Source organism: Balaenoptera musculus, chromosome 7 (assembly GCF_009873245.2).
Source record: "Balaenoptera musculus isolate JJ_BM4_2016_0621 chromosome 7, mBalMus1.pri.v3, whole genome shotgun sequence".
Taxonomy (NCBI): domain Eukaryota; kingdom Metazoa; phylum Chordata; class Mammalia; order Artiodactyla; family Balaenopteridae; genus Balaenoptera; species Balaenoptera musculus.
The window spans coordinates 26,345,304-26,366,343 of NC_045791.1; the positions used below are offsets into that span (position 1 = coordinate 26,345,304).

The following is a 21,040-nucleotide window of genomic DNA, read 5'->3' on the forward strand; positions in this document are numbered from 1 at the left end:
TGTTCTAGTTGTACAAGATAAAACAGAGCTCCTCACTCCTCAGCAAACTCTATGAACTTTTTATTTAACTCCAAGTTGTCTTTAGGAAACTTTATGTAAGATAGCTACCACAAACAAAGGGTACACATTGTCTGGAGGTCTGATTTATTGTTCTGACTATATAATATATCCCTACTGTGCAAAGAAAAAAACTGTTCTCCACTCTTTTCAAAAGAAAATTTCTGGGCACTCTAAATGGCAGACACTGAAATATTTCTAGTCATTATGGACTGAAATTGTAACAATAACAAGAAGAAATAATGAGGACTGAAAATTTAATATATAGAGAAGTATACTTATTGATCTAACCATTTACTGTGCCAGGCACTGCGTTAGGTTATGAAATATAAATTTAATTAAGTCACCCGCAAGGAACTCAGAGTTTTAGGGGAAAGACACATACAAAAAGCATGTATTGGTTAGGGTCCTGCTGGAAATAAATGCCACAATCAAAAAAGCAAATGATGAAAGTTTAATGAAGGGACTACTTAAATGGGAACAAGCAGAAGAGAGAATAGGCGAGTGCAGCCAATAAAGAGGAAGCAGCTAACATCGTGTACTGGATGGACTGAATAGAGAGTCAACTTGGAGGGACAAAACAAAAATACCCACGACATCAGAAAATTATATGGTAAGTAAAATAAGAGAAGTCCTAGGGAATCTTGGAGTCACAGAGGATTGGTGGGTGGGGACTGAGGAGGGGATAGAAACAGATGGGAACAATATCATTGTAGGATGGTCCCTACTATCATCCATAATACTTTGTAATAACTTTGCTTTTGTTCAGGAATGAGGTGGTAATACTGCTCAAGACTGTAAGTTGTTTTATGTTAAAACAATAGAACAAATAGTATTTGTACTTTTTAGAATATACAGGGTAGTTATTTATAGGTTAGATTTTTTTCCTTTGTAATAAACATACCCAAAAGAGTAGCTGGAATAGCTTCTCACACAGCTTCCATCTACCAGAGTCCCTGTTGTTTGCTTCTCTGAGCAACCCTCTTGCCACCCTGAAGGGAATACTTCTTTGGACAATGTTAAGTGATAGCATGGGGAGTGATTTTAGTTTTAGTTAAATAACTAGTAGTTCACCTCTTTCGTTCTCTGATTCTAAAGGGATTACTTAACCTGTTATGGACTGAATGTTCGTGTCCTCCTCAAATTTATAGGTTGAAGTCCTAACTCCAAACGTGACTGTATTTGGAGATGGAGGCTTTAAGGAAGTATGAAAGTTCAAGGAGGTCATAAGGGTAGGGCCCTCATTTGGTAGCATTAGCGTATTTTTAAGAAGAGGCACTAGGGAGCTTTACCTTTCTCTCCCTCTCCCTCCACCCCCTTCTCTTTCTCTCTTCACCATGTGAGCACACAGTGAGACAACAGCACATGCAAACTGAAAAGAGAACTCTTACCAGGAATCAAATCAGCCGATACTTTGATCTTGGACTTTCCAGCCTCCAGAACTGTGAGAAAATAAATTTATGGAGTTTAAGTCACCTAGTCAGTGGCATTTTGTTATGCCAGCCTGAGCTGACTAATATAGAACCAAAAAACTCCTTTAATATATTGTCTTACATTCTCAATTATCTTACTAAAAAGGAAAAGATAAGGAAAAAAAAATGAACCAAAACATAAACCCTTAACTAGAATTTGGATTAAAGTCAAATGTGCTCTGATTAGGGGAAGTTTCCTGGAGCCGGTGATGCCCTGAATTTCAAAGAATGAAAAAGAGTTTAGTTAAGCCAAGATAAAAAGGAAAATCATTTCATGACGAAGGGTCACATGAAGAAGACACAGAGGTGAAAACAGTGTAATGGCTCATAGAAAACAAGAAGTTGATGAAGGAAATGGTTTGAAACAAAGAAGGATGGGAGATGAGGTCATTTGGGGACAGATCAAGTGGTTAAAGATTCTCTGAAAAATTGTCATATACATAACTAAGGAAAATCCTCCTTTGAAATATCTGGACCTGTGGGGGTGTTTGCTCTTTGCTTGTGCTCTGATCACAGTTGTTTATTTGGAACCAAGAGGGCTCATTAGGAAATACTATCATATAGTTTCTGTTATTAAAGGGTTATCCTAGGTTGACCTTTGTCACAATTTTTCTGTTCATTTTATAAAACAGAAAAGCCTTGGCACACAAGAAGGTAAGGTTCAGATTTTTCCTGTGTAGTTATTTCAGGAGACATCAAAAACTCTCTGCAGATTAAAACATGGTATATAGAGAGGGGATATATAGGGAGGAGGTATACAGCAGTAGAAAATAAAGCTTAAATTAATTTAGTCTTAGGCTGGAAAGTTAGCCAAAACTCTGATCTTGGTTTTTATTTTTAAAAAACAGTCCATGACGATAATTTCCAATGACTGAATTATTTTAACAAATGAAAACAATCCAAAATGTTGTGTTAGGTAGTGAATAAACAAAAGTGCCACATACAAAGATGTTTATCTAGAGGTGTGGTTCCTCCTTCAAGAAATTTGCGTGCTTACCTTCCTGGTTAGAAAAAAATTAAATATTTAGTAACATTTTATTTATACTAATAAACACATATTTTCACATTTAAAGATCTCTAGATTCAAGAGTTTCTTAAAATTGATGATGGCTGACCAGGAAACAGTCACAGTGTAGTTGTTATTGCCTCAGCAAGCCTGAAATTAATCATAGCTGTTCATATTGTCCTCACATCAATTGGATTATGTGCATTATTTGTACTGAATGTGTTGTGCTTAATTGCTCCTTAAAATATCCTTAAAAATATGACACTGCGATTCAGCATGGAAACAAAAATGTGTGTGAGCAGAATAGTATGGCAACACAGCAGGTTAATATATGACTAAAAAAGAATTCCATGGCAAGATAGAAGAAAAGTTCATTAGCAATAGTTGTAGAAAACAAGTTTCGAGTGATTTTTTAAAAAAGCATTGTATTACATGTGAATTAGCTATATTTCTTCTTTCTCGATATTACTTAAAATAATGGTGTGTCTTACAGTTGATGATGTCTTAGATGCACTGAAGTACAAGACAGAGATTTATTTTTTTCCTAAACTGCGTTAATACAAAAAATACTGCCAGCTTTTCAATGTCTGGGGCCATGTTTGAAAATTTAAAAATGGATCTTACCCTATGCAGTTGGTCTTAAGAAATAACAGAAAAATATCCAAACCTATTTTTACATTGTAATGCAATTCTGGAGCTGCTAAAATAAACATGAATTTAGCAATGATTTTAAAATCAGAGGACTAGTTAAATGGTCTGGTTATGCCATAGAGATGAGCAATGCTTAGAGAAAATAAAATAGTGAAAATTAAGAAACAGTACAAAGAATGAAATTACACTTTAATACATGAATCAACTGATCCTTTTCTTGGTAGACTGATCACCTATACTTGCATTGATTTATGATCATATCTCAGCAATGTGGAATCATAGGATCTAGCCTGAGTAGGTAAATGTCACACGGTTTTTCACTATCTCTACTTTCTCTCATTACAAATCTTAGTTAAAACAGGTATATACACTACCAAATGTAAAATAGATAGCTAGTGGGAAGCAGCCGCATAGCACAGGGAGATCAGCTCGGTGCTTTGTGACCAACTAGAGGGGTGGGATAGGGAAGGTGGGAGAGAGACGCAAGAGGGAGGAGATATGGGGTATATGTATATGTATAGCTGATTCACTTTGTTATAAAGCAGAAACTAACACACCATTGTGAAGCAATTATACTCCAATAAAGATGTTAAAAAAATAAACAACAGGTAGAAGAGAGAGTCTGTTACCAATATAACAAAGTGAATACTGGGTCTTCCCACAAATATCAGCTATAAATTCTGGATCTATCCTTACGCAAATAAGAGTTATATACTCTGAGCAAAATATATCAAACAAGTACCTAAGGGCTCTGGATTTTTTTTAAAATAAAGGTAGTCAAATATTGAAAGTAAGTCAAAATTTGGAGTAACAAAAATATTGAAGTGAATTCCCCAGTTTTATTTTTGTTTCCCTGAGGGTGGCCATAGTTATGGCTGTGATGGCAGTGTAGGAGGGGCACAGTTCTGGAAAAAGAGTCTAAAACTATCTTGCTTGAGAAATCAAGGAAAGGAAGTCAGGGCAATAACAGCTCGCTGGCGATTGAGAGGAAAACCCTAAAACGGAGAGACTCAAAAAAGAGGAAAAAGTCCACGTATAGACTCAGTCCAGATTTGTAGCTGACCCCAAACCTGCATGGGGAAAACTGAAAGCAGCTTTCAGCTAAGGCTGAAAGCACTGAACTGAGATCTGAACTGCCATATGTCACCACTGTATGTCATTTTAAAGTTGGAGTCTAAGCACTTTAATTGCCCAACAAAACAAAAACACACATACTTTGAGGGGCAATATTGAGAATTCATGGTCTATATAACATAATATATAAAATGTTCAGGATAAAATTGACATCCTTAACATATGGGAAGAAAGATCATATTACTCAGTTTTAAGAATAGGCAATAAAGTGGCACCAGCCTTGAGATGACCTAGATATGGAATTATCAGAGGATGGTATAAATATGTTTAGAGGTCAGGTAAAGTAAAATATGCTCATTAAAAAATAGATAGGAATATTGGAAGAGAAGCAGAAAATATCAAAAACAACCCAATGCAATATCTAAAGTAAATTTTGGAACTGAAAAATACAGAATTTAAAATAAGAAATCCACTAGTTTTACTTATTAGAGAAAGGTATATAATACAAGAAAAAATAAAATTGAAGGCAGATATATATAAATCAGCCACTTGGAAGAAGAGATAAAAGACTGCAAGATGTACAAAGCTGCAAAGACCTGAAGGTTAATATAAAAAGTTCTCCTCTCTTGAAAGGAGAAGAGAGAGAGACTAGAGATGACAAGACATTTTGAAGAAACAGAGGCAGGAAACTATCCACATGTGATGAAACACATAAATCCAGACTTAAGAAACTTATTAAAACCCAAATAAGATAAACTTGAAAAAATTCACACCTAGGCACATAAAGGCAAATGCTGAAAACTAAGATGAAGAGAAAAATTTTGCGAAACATAAAAATGCCCAGAGAAAAAATTACATATTAAATATAGGGAAAATACAATCGAAACTGTTCCAGACTTCTAAACAAAAAACATGAAGAATAGAAGACAATAGAAAGCCTTTTAAAGGACTGAAAGGAAAACAAAACAAACAAACAAACAAAAAACAAAGGTCAACAAAGAATTCTATGTTCAGTGAAAATATCCCCCAAGAATAAAGGCTTGGAGGCATTTTTCATATAAAGGAAAAACTAAGGGAATTTGCCACCACCAGACCCATACAGAAATACAGGCTAAAATAAATTCCTTAGGTTGAAGGAAAAATGATAGCAGAGGACACATTCAAGAGTGAATGAAGAGCATTAGAAATGGTAAACATGTGGGTAAGTAAAGCTATATTTGATCCTAGTTTATTTAAACACATATATTTGAATAAAAAAGTTTTAACCTATCGTTTGGAATTGATCATGTATGAAGGTATACTACGTATGCAAACAGCAAGATAAAGAGAGGCAAGGGAGTGTTAAATGGGCCTAGGTTGAAATGATTCTACATTTAAGTGATAAACCATTATCCTAAGTAGGCTGTGAAAAAAATGAAGATGGGTATTGTTATTTTTATAATAATCAATAAAAAAATGTCAAGAGGAATAGCTAAGCTGCCAAAAAAATTAAAAAGGAATAATTCAGAAGAAGATGAAGGAGGAAACAGAAGAAGAAAAATCAAAGAAACCAAACAGAAAAAAAATAATAAATTTCTAGACTTAAATTGAACAAACAATAATTATGTTAAATGATAATGAGCTAAACACTCCAGTTGAAAGTCAGAGATTATGAGAAAGGAATAAATACACAACCTACCTATCTGTTGTCTACAAAAAACACACTTTAAATATAGTTAAACAGACACGTTCAAAGTGCAAATAGTAAGCATAAGAAGGCAGGAATGAACTATAATAATATAAGATAAAATATACTTGAAGGTAAAAAGTATTACCAAAGATAAAGAGGGACATTTCAGAATCACAAAGGGGGTCAATTCATAAGGAAGATATAACAATAATAAATGTTTATATTTCCTATAAAATAGCCTCAAAATCCATTAATCAAATTTGACAAAATTAAAGGGAGAAATAAAGAACTACTAAATCACAGGAGATTTTGATGCCCGTGTCTCAGCAATTGATAGAACAATTAGTCAAAAAATATATTAAAAAAGATGTAAAGCATTTGAACACCATTCTTAATAAACACTTGACCTAACTGATATTTATAAAATATCATATGCAAAACTATAGATACACATTTCTTTGCAAGTACACAAATATGCTCACCAAGATAGATCACGTGCTCTTCTATACAGTAAATTTCAATTAATTTTAAATGACTGAAATCATACAAAGTATGTTGTCAGATCACATGGCATTATATTAGGAATAAATAACAATAAGATATTTAGGAAACCATGAAATATTTGGAAATTAAACCATATAATTCTAAATACTGGTCATATATCACACACAGAAGTAGAAAATATTCCAAAATCTATGATAATTTTATTACACAATACAGGTGACCCTCAAACAACTCAGGGGGTTAGGGGTGCCAACCCTCCATGTAGTCGAAATTCTGCATAGAATTTATAGCCAGTCCTTCCTATCCTCAGTTCCTCCCTATCCATGGTTCCCCACCTGCAGATTCAACCAACCTCTGCTCACGTAGTACAGTAGTATTTACAATTGAAAAAAGTTTGTAAGTAGAACTGCACAGTTCAAACCTGTGTTGTTCAAGGGTTAACTGTACATCAGAGTTTGTAGGATACAGACAAAATAGTGCTTAAAAGGAATATTTTAGCTTAAGTTTGTTTTTTTTAAGAAAAAATGTCTAAAAACAACCACCTAATATTTTACCTCAAGAATCTAGAAAAAGAAGAGCAAAGTAAGTTGTAAGTCAGTCCACGGCAAGTAGAAGGAAAGAAATAATAAAAATAAGAGTAGAAACAAGTCAGTTAGAAGACAAACAATAAATAAAATTAACTGGTTAAAAGCTGGTTCTTTGAAAACAGTCAATATATTAGATAAACAACTAGCTGGACCAATCAATGAAAATCAGAGAACACAAATCACCAACCAATATCAGGAATGAAAGAGGATTGTCACTAAAGGTCCTATAGACCACTAAAGATCCTAAAGGGTCATAAAAGAATATTATGAACAACTTTATACCAACAAAGTAGCAATTCATATGACATGGACAATTCCTTGAAAGACACAGGCTCGAGCTAACAGGAATCACTAAAGTAGTAATAAATACCCTGAATAGCCACCTCTGTGTCTACTAGTGAAATTTAGTTAAAAGCTAAAATCCTTCCCACAAAACAAACAGAAACAAACAAACAAAAAACCCCTCTAAACTCAGATGATTTCACTGGCAAATTCTATGAAATACTTAAGGAAGAAATAATACTATACAAACAAAAAAGTGTTTCATACAAACTCTTCCAGAGAATAGAAAGGCAGAGGAATATTTTCCAATGAGTTTTATAAGAACAACATTACCAAAAGCAAAGAACTTACAAGTAAATAAATCTGTAGATCACCAATACCCTTTATAAACATAGACACAAGTACCCATAATAAAGTATTAGCAAATCAAATACAGAAGTATTTATGTATATTTAAAAAAAGATAATGACCAAGTGGGATCTATCCCAGGAATGCAAATATTAGGCCAATTTGAAAATCAATCTCTAATTTATCATAATAATAGAATAAAAGATAAAAGTCTTCTAATCAATTTAATAGATGCAGTAAAAACCTTTTTAAAAAATGCATTAAAATATCTCTCAGAAAAGTAGTAATTAATATAACTTACTACTCTGATAAAAAAGAATGTTTAAAAAATACACAGGCACAGAAACACAGTCATAGAGTTACTATTGTGACACCATTTTGAACTCAAATACTAATGATAGAGATAGAACACTGGAAATACACTCACCTTGTCTCATAGCATTTCTTTGTGTACTATGTTATGTTAGTCTACCCAGAAGCTAACAATTCAACTAACAAATATTTATACCTCTGTGTATTCTTGACTTAAAATACCCACACTCTACTTCCTTTTTCTCACCTGTAAAAAGATACTAGTAATAAAAATAAATTTAAAAAATTAAAAAAACAATACTTATCTCATGGAGTTTTTGTAGGATGAAATGAGTTAATTTATGTGAGAGGCTTAGAATAGTACCTGACACATAGTGTTTTGTGTGTTATCTATTATTAAAAATATAATATCTTATGAAACTGCTAATTATTTTTATATCACAGAATATGGATAAGAATCCCATATATTATGTTTTAGTAAGATTGTTGACATTTTACTGTCTCCAAACCGTTGTTATTTTGTGGGGATCCCTGTTTACCTCTTATTCATTTGAGAAAATGAATAAGTGATCCCTGTTTACCTCTTATTCATTTGGGAAAACCAGAATATTTCCCCCTTCTGAGCTATGCTTACTATTTTCTGTTTCCTCACAACAGTTTTCATAACATATATTGTAATGCTCCAGTTCATTAAGTCTATTGCTTGGAAACTAACTGCATCCTAGCAGCAGGTGCATACCTCACCATTGATTATTTCCCTCCCTCTACTTCTCTGTGATTTATTCCCATCATGCTTGTCTTTAACTAAGATTTTAAAAAATTATTTTAAAAAATTTCTCCTCTCTAGACACACCCTGACAATCAGAGATGCACATTTACTCCCTCTAGCTGACAGAATGCAGTACATGCTTGAAACATGCAACCTTTTTTTTTTCTTTTCAAATTAGAAGTACATTATTTTACTTATAAAAGTAATTCAAGCAACTAATAGAAAAAAATTTAAACTAGAAAACATAATCCCCTCCACTTCTTACCCTCACCTCCACAATAAATGCCCATTTAAAATTAGAGAAATATGACTAAATTTCTATCTCAGAGTCTATATTTATTCCACTAACACCCACCATGAATGAGTGTGCCAGATTCTACACATACTTGATTATATTTGTCAGGGTTCAAACAGGAAAACCGAAAACTCTAAATTCGAAACAGGAAATTTGTGACAGATAATGGAAGAATTCAGAAACCAAATGGTAATCTTGAGATTAGTAACAGAAAAAGTCACTGCTATCACTCCCCAGATGGGACTGATAGCATACCAAGTGTGGAGTGGCGGGAGGAATACATTCGGAATGATGGCCTTGGTGGGAGGAATGTTTCTTTAATGTCACCGACATTGTTTAGAATTGCTAGCACATGGTTATATAAAAAACAGACTTTTCGTTGGTTTCAACCCGGCTTTTAAATTTTCTTCACACAATGTACCCCCTGATTTTCTGCAACCAGTTGTACTGTTGCTGCCGTGTTGCCCATTGGGTATGACATGGTGGAGACATGATGGGTGGAAGAGATGTTACCAGAATTAGGAAGCTGGAATTATCACCTGGAATTATGTAGAGACAAGGAGGCAGTGTCACTCTGTGAAGTTACTACCGTAAGGAGAGACAGGGGGAAGAAATAACCTGAGTCTCCTACCCATTCATTCCTTTGACAAATTCATCTGGAAGGCAACTGACATGGGTATCTTGGAGTCAGTACCCTTACAATGAAGAATGAAGAGAAGAAAGAAAAGGAATGGATTTAAGAGCAAATAGGCAAATAACTAGCACACTTCAGATACGAGATATTACCCAGCCACTCCAGCACGGAAGTAAATATTGTTTTCCTTTGATTTGTAGCTTGTTCAAACAATCTAAAATGTTCATTGGTCATTTGTTGTTTTTCTTTTCTTCTGGAGTGTCTGCTTATATTATTTCTGAATTTTGTGGGGAAATGTCTGTGGAATCTTTTGAACTTTTTTGGTAGAGTTTCCTTATCTACTTTATCCACTTCTTAATAACTCTTTGTCATATATATGTAACAATTTCCCCCATTTTACCTTTAAACTCTGTCATTTCCATTCAGAAGTTTTAACTTTTATCTTGTCATGTATGTCAGTCTTTGCTATTATGTCATTCTTCGAAAGGTCTTCTGCACCCCAATAGTATAAAAACTGTCTTCTTATATTCTTTTTGGACTTTAATGGCTTCATTGTTCCTGCTTAATTCCTTAGTCCTTCTGAAATGGATTTGGGGACAGTGTCAGTTAAAGTTTAAAATCAATGTTTTCTTCAAGTCAGTGTCTAATTTTCCCAACAGTATTTATTAATTTATCCTTTCTTCACTTATTTGAAATGATACCATTGACATACTTAAATTATATTTTAAATGTTAAAGGTTAATAAACTTAACCTGCTAATTTCCTTCATTTTATAAAGGTAGTAGCATTAATCTTTGGAGAATTAAAAAAAATTCCAAATAAGCCAACATGTCTTCAATATATTGATAATAATGTTAATTTTAGTTTCATATTTCCATTCTTGATAAATTGGCTAGCATCTTTGTCATTAGCTCTGGATTGCTTTGTTTTCTTTCTTTATCTTTTCATTCTTGTGTAACTGGACAAAAGTTATACTTAGTGATGCCTTATGACTCAAATATAAATACAATAAAATTCTGATTAAGAAAATGACATTAAACAAATTAAAAATTACTATGGTAATTTAAAAGATGTTCACAACAGCTAACATCATACTTAATGGTGAAAGACTGAAAGTTTTCCTCTAAGATTAAGAGCAAGACAGGATGCTAACTTTCACTACTTCTATTCAGCATAGTACTGGAAGTCCTAGCCGGAACAATTAGGCAAGAAAATGAAATAATAGGCATCCAAATTGGAAAGGAAAAAGTAAAATTAATCCTGTTTACAGACAACATGATTTTATATGTGGAAAATCCTAATGATTCCACCAAAAACCTGTTAGAACTAATTAATGAATTCAGCAGTTGGAGGACACAAAATCAACACACTAAAATCAGTTGTTTCCATACATTAACAAATGAACAATCTGAAAAGGAAGAAAACAATTCCATTTACATTGCAAAAATAGAACAAACATCCCAACTGAACCTACAAACTCAATGTAACACCTATCAAAACTCCAATGACATTTCTTGCAGAAATTAAAAAAAAAAATCCTAAATTTCGTGTAGAATTTCAAAGGATACCAAATAGCCAAAACAATCTTGAAAAAGAAGAACAAAGCTGGAGGATTCACACTTCCTTCCTGATTTCAAAACTTGTTACAAAGCTATAGTAATCAAAAGATTCTCAAAATCACTAATTGTTAAGAAAATGCAAATAAAAACTGCAATGAGATACTACCTCACATCCATTAGGATGATAAATAAAACAGAGATAGCAAATGTTGGTGAGGGACAGCAGTATGGCAGTTCCTCAAAAAATAGATAATTAACATATGATCTAGCAATTCCACTCCTTGAAGAGATATTTATACATTCACATTTGTAGTGGCATTATTTGCAATAGCCAAAGGTACATAATGTACCTAGAGTAGTCAAATTCATAGAGACAGGAAGTACAATGTGGTTTGTAGGAGCTGGGGGGAAAGGGGAATAAAGGGTTATTTTTAATGTCAAAGAATTTCCATTTTGCATGATGAAAAGAGTTCTGGAGATGGATGGTGGTGATGGTTGCACAAAATGTGAATGTAGTTAATGCCCCTGAATTGTACACTTAATATGCCTAAGATGGCAAATTTTATGTTAGATATGTTTACCACAATTAAAAAAATAAATATTAATAAAATGATGTTAACAAATTCTTGGACACCGATCCTATTAAGAAATGGAGCATCTTTCTTCTCCATTTGAAAATATGCTGGCCTTAATGAGTGACTTCTAATATACAGAATGCTGCAGAAGTGACACTGTGTGAGCTGAGAAAGACAATAAAGCTTCCATCGGCTCTATTTTTGAGATACTCACCTTTGGAACTCTGCTGCCATGCTCTGAGAAAGCCCAGGTTACAAGAAGAACTCATGATTAAACATGTTGTCCATGTTCTAGACAACAGCTGGGCCTGTGAGAAACCTTTTGTGATAATACCTGCCTTAGCCACTGTCTGAGTGAAGTCATAGGAGAGACCCACAGAGAACCACTTACTTCTGCCTGGTCAACCCCCAGAACCATGAACAATAATGTTAATAGGTGATTACTGTTGTTTTACACCACTGTGTTTGTGGCAGTGTATTATGCAGCATTATACAATCAAAACTGCCAAGGGCAGAGTCTATGGAATCAGAAGGACTAGTATTTGAATTTCAACTCTACCACTTACTAGCTACATGTGACTTTAGAATTGTCACTTTATGTGCAATTTGAGAATAAAAGTACTTACTTCATAAAACTGGTTTGTGTATAAATGAGATGTATATAAAATATCCCTTATAGTATATGGAGCATAATAAGCCTTCAATATTTTATAATAATGGTTAATATTGTTCTTACTATAATTACCGTAAAACTTTGAGTGAATCCTTGCTAAAATAATTTACATGTGCATTTCTGTTAAAACCGCCCTTCCTTAATTAAAGGAACTTAAAATTTCTAATATCAATCATAATTCCCAAATTTAGTCTGGATTCCATTCCAGTTGAAGACAGGATTTTCAAATAATATAACATTTCTACATTTGCAAGGCACAGAACTAAATTAGGATTTATAGATTCTCAGTCTCTATTTTCTGCAGGATGTTTAGAAATTCTTGGATGTCTGAATTTTCCAAGAAAGCAATTCACTGCTCTTTGTGGACACCCGACTTCATTAGCAAAATCTTATTCCTCTTAGCATTAAACTTTGCAATATAATTAAAGTTTCATCCATTTAAAAGTTGGCCATTCATTTAAATTAGGAGCAGGAAGAAGGGAAAGGTTTTCCCTAGAGCAGTTACATCGTTGTAAGCATGGAACATTATCAATCTCAGATTTTTTGAAGGCTTGTAAACTACAGAGCCACTGAAATTATTGCCAAGTATATAGAAACTATCTTTGTAAACAAAATCTCTAAAGATTGAGGAGTATCTTTCTGGAACCAATACAATGCAATGCAATGCAATGCAAATGTATCTATTCCTTCTAGGTTTTCTGTTAAAATATGAGATGGTTTCTACCACTTTCTTTACAAGTGGAGAAAATCATCTATAAGGAGCTCAACTACAAAAAGTATAATCACCAGCAAATTTTTCTTTAGCATAGGAAGCACTATTTTCTAGTTTCCTGCTGATGATGAAAGACTAGAATTGAAACACTACTGTTTCTGTGTGATTATGTAAAATGTTATGCCTAAAAATCCTATTAAAAATTCCTGGGGATTGCATACATTAACTGGGTTTGCGTTGTTCCTTATACTCTCAGGCTTCCATGTCAAATTTTTAGCACACAAAAGATTCTTTATTATATGATCTCAAAAAAAGGGACCTCAACCGTATTGCACGATAATTCTATTTTTGTTTTAATATTAGAGTTGAGTCTATGCCATAGTGAGAGAACAAGGAAGTTCCATTTATATTTCAGAAGTAATATTTGCAAACACACAGACATTGAAAAGAGAAAAATGGCTGAGAAGTTGTATTCCTCCTAATAGTGTTTATGTAAGTCTGGTCGAACACATTTACCTTTAAGAGCCACATAAATGCTTTGCAAACACCTGTAAAATTCAGTAGAAAGTTGCAAAGCCCTTGTTATTTTTGTGACAGTGATAGGTGAATGATAAACCTCTTTGCTATGTAAGGAACTCTGAAGCAAGAATAAAGTCTCGACCTTTAAAAAACCATCCTTTGCAGACATCCTTTGCTGTCGCTCATATGCAAGCTATCACATCTGCCAAATTTCTCCTCAAGGTATGGCAGTCCCACGTTTTCGCTGCTCAGTTCATTCACCACTATCTAATTAACAGCCATTCTTCACTTTTCTGGCTTTTTCTTACCGCATCTTGCTTTCTATAGCACAGCCCCACATAGTCAGCGACCCTGTAGCAATGATCAAGAAAAGGGCTCCAACAGCTAGCGTGAAAGTCCTGAGACCAGTTAGCTCGTGAGCCATCCTTCCCCACCTTTGACCACAGCAAGGGCTGAAGACTGCTCCCTCCTGCCTTTATTCCACAGTCCTGGTCATGCCTGTGGTCTTTCAGGATACACAAACCACTATTCCCTTTCCATTCTGCCTTTAAACTGGGGAGGAGACAGTAGAGAGAGGGATGGAAAAGGCCATGATCAAGAGGTACACATGGTAAGAGATAACTGCTTTCTCGAATCCATTGCAATTAAAATCTCTAGCATTGCCTTTAAACATTTAGATTGCTACAATGATTGTTACTCAAACAAGTTTTCAGAAGAATGATTCTGAATATCTCAGATTGTGTATAATAACGGAATCCGCTGGGTTTTTTTTTTTAATAATAGATTTTGAAAATATCCCTGAAATTCTTTCTAAATTCTAAGAGGGCAAACAAAAACACAGTAAATAATGTGTTTAATGTTTTTGGTGATTAGTAGGCTAGTTTTCTATGGTTTAAATTTATTGCGAGGTTATATTTTTAAGTATACCAATATTTTCATAAATAGGGGCTCCTTATATAACTAATGTTTTTAGTATATTTTGTGTTTATTTGAAACAGAGCTAGAAAAGTCTGTTAATACTGCTAAAGCCTAATCCACCTGCACATCTCTAGGGATTTAGGAGGTTTTTCCTTTTACTACAGGAGTTCTTAGTTGGAGAAACGTTTCATGATACATGCAGGCTTCTGCAAATCTATACTAAGTGTGACCAAACGGCATAAGGTCAGGTGTCCATCTTCATCTCTCAATAGAGTTAACCTTAATTCTACGTGAATCTCATGAGGTTGGGGAAAAAGACACGTGTTCCCTTCCCCTGTACTAGCACTGAGGGGCATGGGGTGGGGTATGCCCTCATTCTCGAACTAGCTGGTGTTATAGTTGCTCTCAAAGTGTCTACAACATCATATACCCTAACTCCCTGATTAGAAGCTTCAAGTATGTCATTTTAACATCTGTTCCTACACTTAGCACATATTTATTAAACTTCCCATGCAGCAAGATCAATATCATAAGTCCAAGGATTTAGTGGCACAAGTATGCATATTTCCCATTGCTAAGCATTTCATGATCTACTGAACTTTCCAATAGTTTTGGTTTCTAGGGTCTAGTTGCTCTCACCTCTTTTTTTTTCAAGTTTGTTGTTGCTTACAGGTATATAAATGATACATGAATATTGATTTTTAAAATTTAAACAAAAGAGAAGTGCAAATTCTAAATGTTCCTTCCTACTTTTACCTTCAGCTACACGTAAGAGAGAACCAACTCAAAATGGATTACACAATGAGAAGAAAATTTATTATGCCCTAGAATAGGATACACAAGTGAGAGCAACCCTAACGCTGATAGATTTGTCAGCTCACTCACATCCTTAAAGGCCCCGGTTCTTTTCATCTGCCTGCTATGCCATGTTAGCATGATGCATGACGGTATTAGCACCGAAGTCAGCTCCAGCATCACACCTATCACACACACATCCAGACAGACCTGACAAAGTTCACCAGAAAACTGACCCCTCATGTGTATCTTCTGTGTTTTAAGTTCATGAGAGTTTTTACTAGAAGTCCTCATTAGACCTCCCTTCACATTCCATTAACCACTCCTAAACCAACTGCTGACACGTTGAATAGAATTAACATGTTTAGCACAGAGTAATTAGGATTGAGGAAAAGGGTTGCCTTCTCTGCGCAAAGAGCTGTAGTTAAGAAGATGGAGGCCTGAAAAAAAAAAATGCTGTTACAGATACTGTCAGAAAGGGCATTGGTAATAAATGATTGTTCACTCCAACTGGGTACTTTGAAAACAGAGTTAAATATGGGGACTATTTACAAAGGTATGAATGGGGTTTAAGAAAACAAACAAGGCATAGTGCAGAACCTAGTGGCTCACAGTAGCAGGGAACTGTTAAGATCCCTAGGCCCAAAAAGAGAGGAATAGGAATGGTTACTGGAAACCAGAGGCGGTGTCTGATTGAAACTGTGCCTCTTATTAGAGAGAAGCATCTTACCTCCAGTGACTTGGAAAGGAAGGAGTCAACGTAATAAACATCCCAACACTATTTTCATTTGTCTTTGATCATTTCCTGGCAAGACCCAAAGAGAAGCAAAGTTCCAAGATGAGGTCTGTGGTTGTAGTCCTACCACCTTAGCCTCCCAGGTCCAGAGCAGACTGGAGAGGGGCGATGAGTGGATCTGGAGGAGAAATGAAGACTACTCAACACAGATATCAATAATGGTAATTATTATTATAATTTTAGTAAATCTCACATATAACCTACTTTTTGTCTTATATACTGTCTGCTATAGTATTTATGTACCATTTATTCAGTTACATTTAATTTTTAACTTTTATAAAAATACGGCAATTATATATGTGAGTACGTTTTCTTCAGTTTCTTGCTGAAACTTTCAAATATTGCTAGATATTGCCAAATCGCAATTTAAAAATGCTTTTAATTTGCATTAATATTGGTGTTGATTTTTTTCATATTTTTTATATAAAGGTTGACCATCTTTTTATTTGGCTGCTTCTGTTTATCCCCAGTCTGCTGTTTATTTTATTTTTTTGTTTATTCTTATTTCTCTTCATGAAATTTTTTTCAGAAATGTTCAGTTATATATGGTCAGATTTGTCAGTCTTTCACTTTCTAGTTGATTTGTTGTGTTGCTTACACAATTTCTTCTCCAAAATTCTATAAAGCTATTCTTCCATATTTGGTTATTTAAAAATAATTTCTTTAACCTTTTGCTCTCTAATCCAAATGGAAGTTACAGCAAATGTAGGTTAATTTTTGTTTTTATGTGTATAATGTAAATTGGACAACTAATGGTTTATTCTGAAAGATAAACAATGTACATCAATGTAATTTTTAATTTCCACACATTTGAAGAGCCACTTTTTCATGATTCTATTTCTTGGCCACTTATTGTTTATTACTAATCTATTTATTTATTTCCGTTTGATTAAAAGTTTGATTGCCACAATTTATAGAATGTACTCATGTTATATAAAATAACTATGCAATTTTTTGTCATCAATTTTTCATAATTTTCTTGGATATTGTTATGAAATTGCACTTTTAGGTTGGACATGAGGATAAAATTTTCAAATTTTCTAACAATACCATGAATTAAAAAAAAAAGATTGTGTTTAATTATTTAAAATAGATTTGATACTTTTACATTTACTTTGCACTTGGTTAGCTTTATAACTAACTTTTTAAATTAACTCTACAATGTTTTTAATTGTATTTTATCTGATCCTTTTGGATTTTCTTGAAGAAAATTCTATAATCTTCAAATAATGATGATTCTATTATCTTACATTTTAAAAAATATTTACTAATCTCATTTTTCTTGTCTTAATGCTTACTTATTTTTACCTATATATATTTGGCTATTTTCTGTAGTACAGTATTACAATGGTGATAGGCAGACATTCCCACTTTTTAGTAAATGACATTTTTTGGTAATTCTCCATCACTATAGAATCTGATTAGAAAAACTTTATTACTCATTAAAAAAAACAAATTTTATTATTCCCTAATCTTAATTGGCTAAAATATAGGTAAGTTTATGTAACTATATTCTCAATCACCCCAAACTGTACTACTTTCAAGAGTAATACAAGCACCTCCATTTCTAGATTTCAATTATTCACAAAAGAGTTGCATAAAAATAATAAAATAGAATAGTAAAAAAATTGAAATGGCTAATCCATATTGAGGTGTTGTTCTAAGAATTTTATATGCATTAGCACGTTGAATCCTTGCTCCATGAAATAGGTACTTTTACTATCTCCATTTTATAGGTAGGAAACAGAAACAGGAAAGCAATACTGCACAAAAATGTTAGAGGTGGGAAATGGTTCCCAGAATTCTGGCTCCACCTACCATATCCTTAGATACCACAATTTGCTGCATAAACTGTAAACTAATTAAAAAGTTGAGGCCAGAGCTTTCTCACATTATCTTTTCAAGTTTCTGAACATTAAATTGACCCTTTCATCTCTGTTTGACCAAAGCTCAAAAAAGCTTTCTTTTTTAAGAGCCAGGCTGCACTACTTGGATTAGTTTTGTGACTTCGACATTGGAAGGACTTTCCTAGAATCCAGATCAGAAATATAAACTTCTTTTCACCTCCAGCTCTGCATAAGTCTCAGAGCAATCACGTATTTTCTGGTCACTTGGGAAATCCCCCATAGATTGATCCACGTAAAATTTTCTTTATTTGACCATTTCGATGATTGATACTTCCTTACGTGAATGCATAACCACTGTAAAACTTGGGAATAAGGTCCTTTATGTGAGCTTACTTGATTAAAAAAAAATAAAAAAAATCATGTACTCTACCGATGTCTTCCGAAAGAAGATAGCAAACAATGGATCTCTGTTTATGCGTACAACCAGATAATCACACACGGGCTTTGAAGAGAGAAAGGATGGAAAATAACCACGATGTATTAAGTGCTAATCTGTTGTGGGAATTGTGATAAGTGCTTCTAGACATATATGCCTTATATTTGTGTCCTCACAACTCATTATCTCCATTTTTCACATGAGGAAATTGAGTTTGCAGAGATATCTGAAAACATTTTACCATAAATTACACTTGCCATACCTTCATTCTTAGAATAAATCCCTCTTAACACATCTGTAACTGTAAGTCAACTCATACTCTCTTTTACCGTGAGGGAGATTCTTACCCAGTATATCTTTTACTGGATAATCTGAACTCACAGCTCAAACACACTACCGCTACATTTTCAAATTTTAGTAAATTAGGAAAGCCTCTGAATGTAATATAAATCTGGAAATAACAAGTAGGTAACATAATATATCTTACCAAAAATAAAAGTAATAATGCTATGTACATTTGCATAGCGTTACAACAGTCTATCCAATGACTTGATGACTTGGATCAAGATCTTTTTTTTTTCCATTTTCTAGATGGTAAGTCTAGACTTGAGACTTCTGAATTTTAGTACACTACTCTGTCTCTTCTAGTACTCTTAAAAAGTTCAAATTTTGGGCCCATGATATCCCTAACCATGAGAAGCCAATCAGCCCAGCTGTAGTATTAACCTTAACCTTTTAACCTTAAAAGGTGATATCTAAATCTGACTTTAACTGACCAACAAACCCTGAGGAAGTTTCCACTCCAGGAGCTTGATGGAAAGAAGTAACTGAAGTATCTCCAGAGAGACTAAAGACCAGAGAATATATATAACTCCATATCTCTTCAGGGTCTTTGGTAGAGTGATCCAATTTATGAAGACCAGCGTATTTGAAGAACTATTTCCTACCACCGTGAAGAGTAAAACCTGCCTTTGTATCTCTCTCTTTGAATGTTATAGGATTATATAGTAAGATGCAGTTACAAAGGCACAGTAACTAGAAACCTTCCACACTGAAGACTGAAAAGCGGCAATCTTGTAGGCTTACTATATGTTCCTCACATTATTTATTCTGAAAGCACAGCAACAGTCAATAAATAGTGATGAATTTTTAAAAACTCTTCGTCCCTAATATTAAAACAAGTTCTGCCAATTGTGAGTGTTCCATAAATATTTGTTGAATAAATGAGTGAATTGAAAAACAACAGACAGTTTTGCAAATTCCTAGTTAGATCCACTCTAGTGAGAAATGGACATTCCTCACTTTCCTTTCTAGCAGAATCTGGAATAAAAGTGGTAAATTTCCATTCTTTGAGGCATCTTGTTTATATCTGGCAACTAGTATCTATTTTCTACAAAACGATTCTCATAATCTAGCTGTACATAAAATTCCTCAAAAATATCTGAGCTCTGCAGGTGCAAGAGCTAACAGAAGAGCTGCCAGACATGGTATCTGTTCAGACAAACTAACTCACTTGTAAATAACTTCAATTGTTAGATTTTTGTAATGGAGTTTGGTCTAAAGTAATTGGACCATAATTAGTCTGGGAGTGCAGAGATTTAGAATCTAGTCTTACATTTATCACTAACTATACAGTTAATATTTAGCAAATAATTAAACTGGGTTCAAATTCCCTCATGTTAAAATTAGGAAACTGAACTCTGATCTTTAGGACAACTGTAGCTTTGAGATACTATGATTATGAGAGCCTGTGCCTTCTATTCAAATAATTATATATTTCCAAGGTTGTAGTGTTTTAATTTTATGACATATATTAGTTCATAGCTACTACAAGAAAAAATTTTTGATAAGAGCATAACATCTACACACAGCCTTGTTTCTGAGGAAATGCAACTGATTTTACGGCCATCTGTTTTATGATGTAGATTTAGGAAATGCAATTTTGCAAAAAGTATAGCTTGTATACAATAGCAAAGCACCACTATGTTTGAAAACTAATACCTTTAAGTGTTTTTTTGTTTTGTTTTTGCCCTACACACTGTGTGGGGTTGCACTGTATTTTCTACCAGGTTGATACACGTGTTATTCACATTTGCTTATATATTCCAGCCATAAGTGCCTGCTATTGTCAATGACTCTCTCTCAAGGTAATAAAAAAATATAAAATGCATCCATCAAATCATCACCTAAGTATGCTATTAAAACTAAACGAGGGGCTTCTCTCGTGGTGCAATGGTTAAAAATCCCCTGCCAATGCCGGGGACACGGGTTCGAGCCCTGGTCTGGGAAGATCCCACATGCTGCGGAGCAACTAAGCCCGTGTGCCACAACTACTGAGCCTGCGCTCTAGAGCCCACAAGCCACGACTACTGAGCCCACACACCACAACTACTGAAGCCCATGCTCCTAGAGCCTGTGCTCCACAACAAGAGAAGCCACCGCAATGAGAAACCCGTGCACCGTAACAAAGAGTAGTCCCCACTCGCTGCAACTAAAATAAGCCCACACGCGGCAACGAAGACCCAACACAGCCAAAAATAAAAAAAATAA

General features: G+C 34.1%; 1 long non-coding RNA gene across 1 annotated transcript; it reads left to right on the plus strand.

Annotated features, from left to right (window-relative positions):
- The first annotated feature begins 439 nt into the window (after positions 1-439).
- On the plus strand, positions 440-20,844 carry LOC118898497. Its single transcript, XR_005020708.1, has 3 exons — positions 440-451; positions 14,107-14,113; positions 20,704-20,844. It is a non-coding gene; the product is annotated as an uncharacterized LOC118898497 (long non-coding RNA).
- Positions 20,845-21,040: the final 196 nt, after the last annotated feature.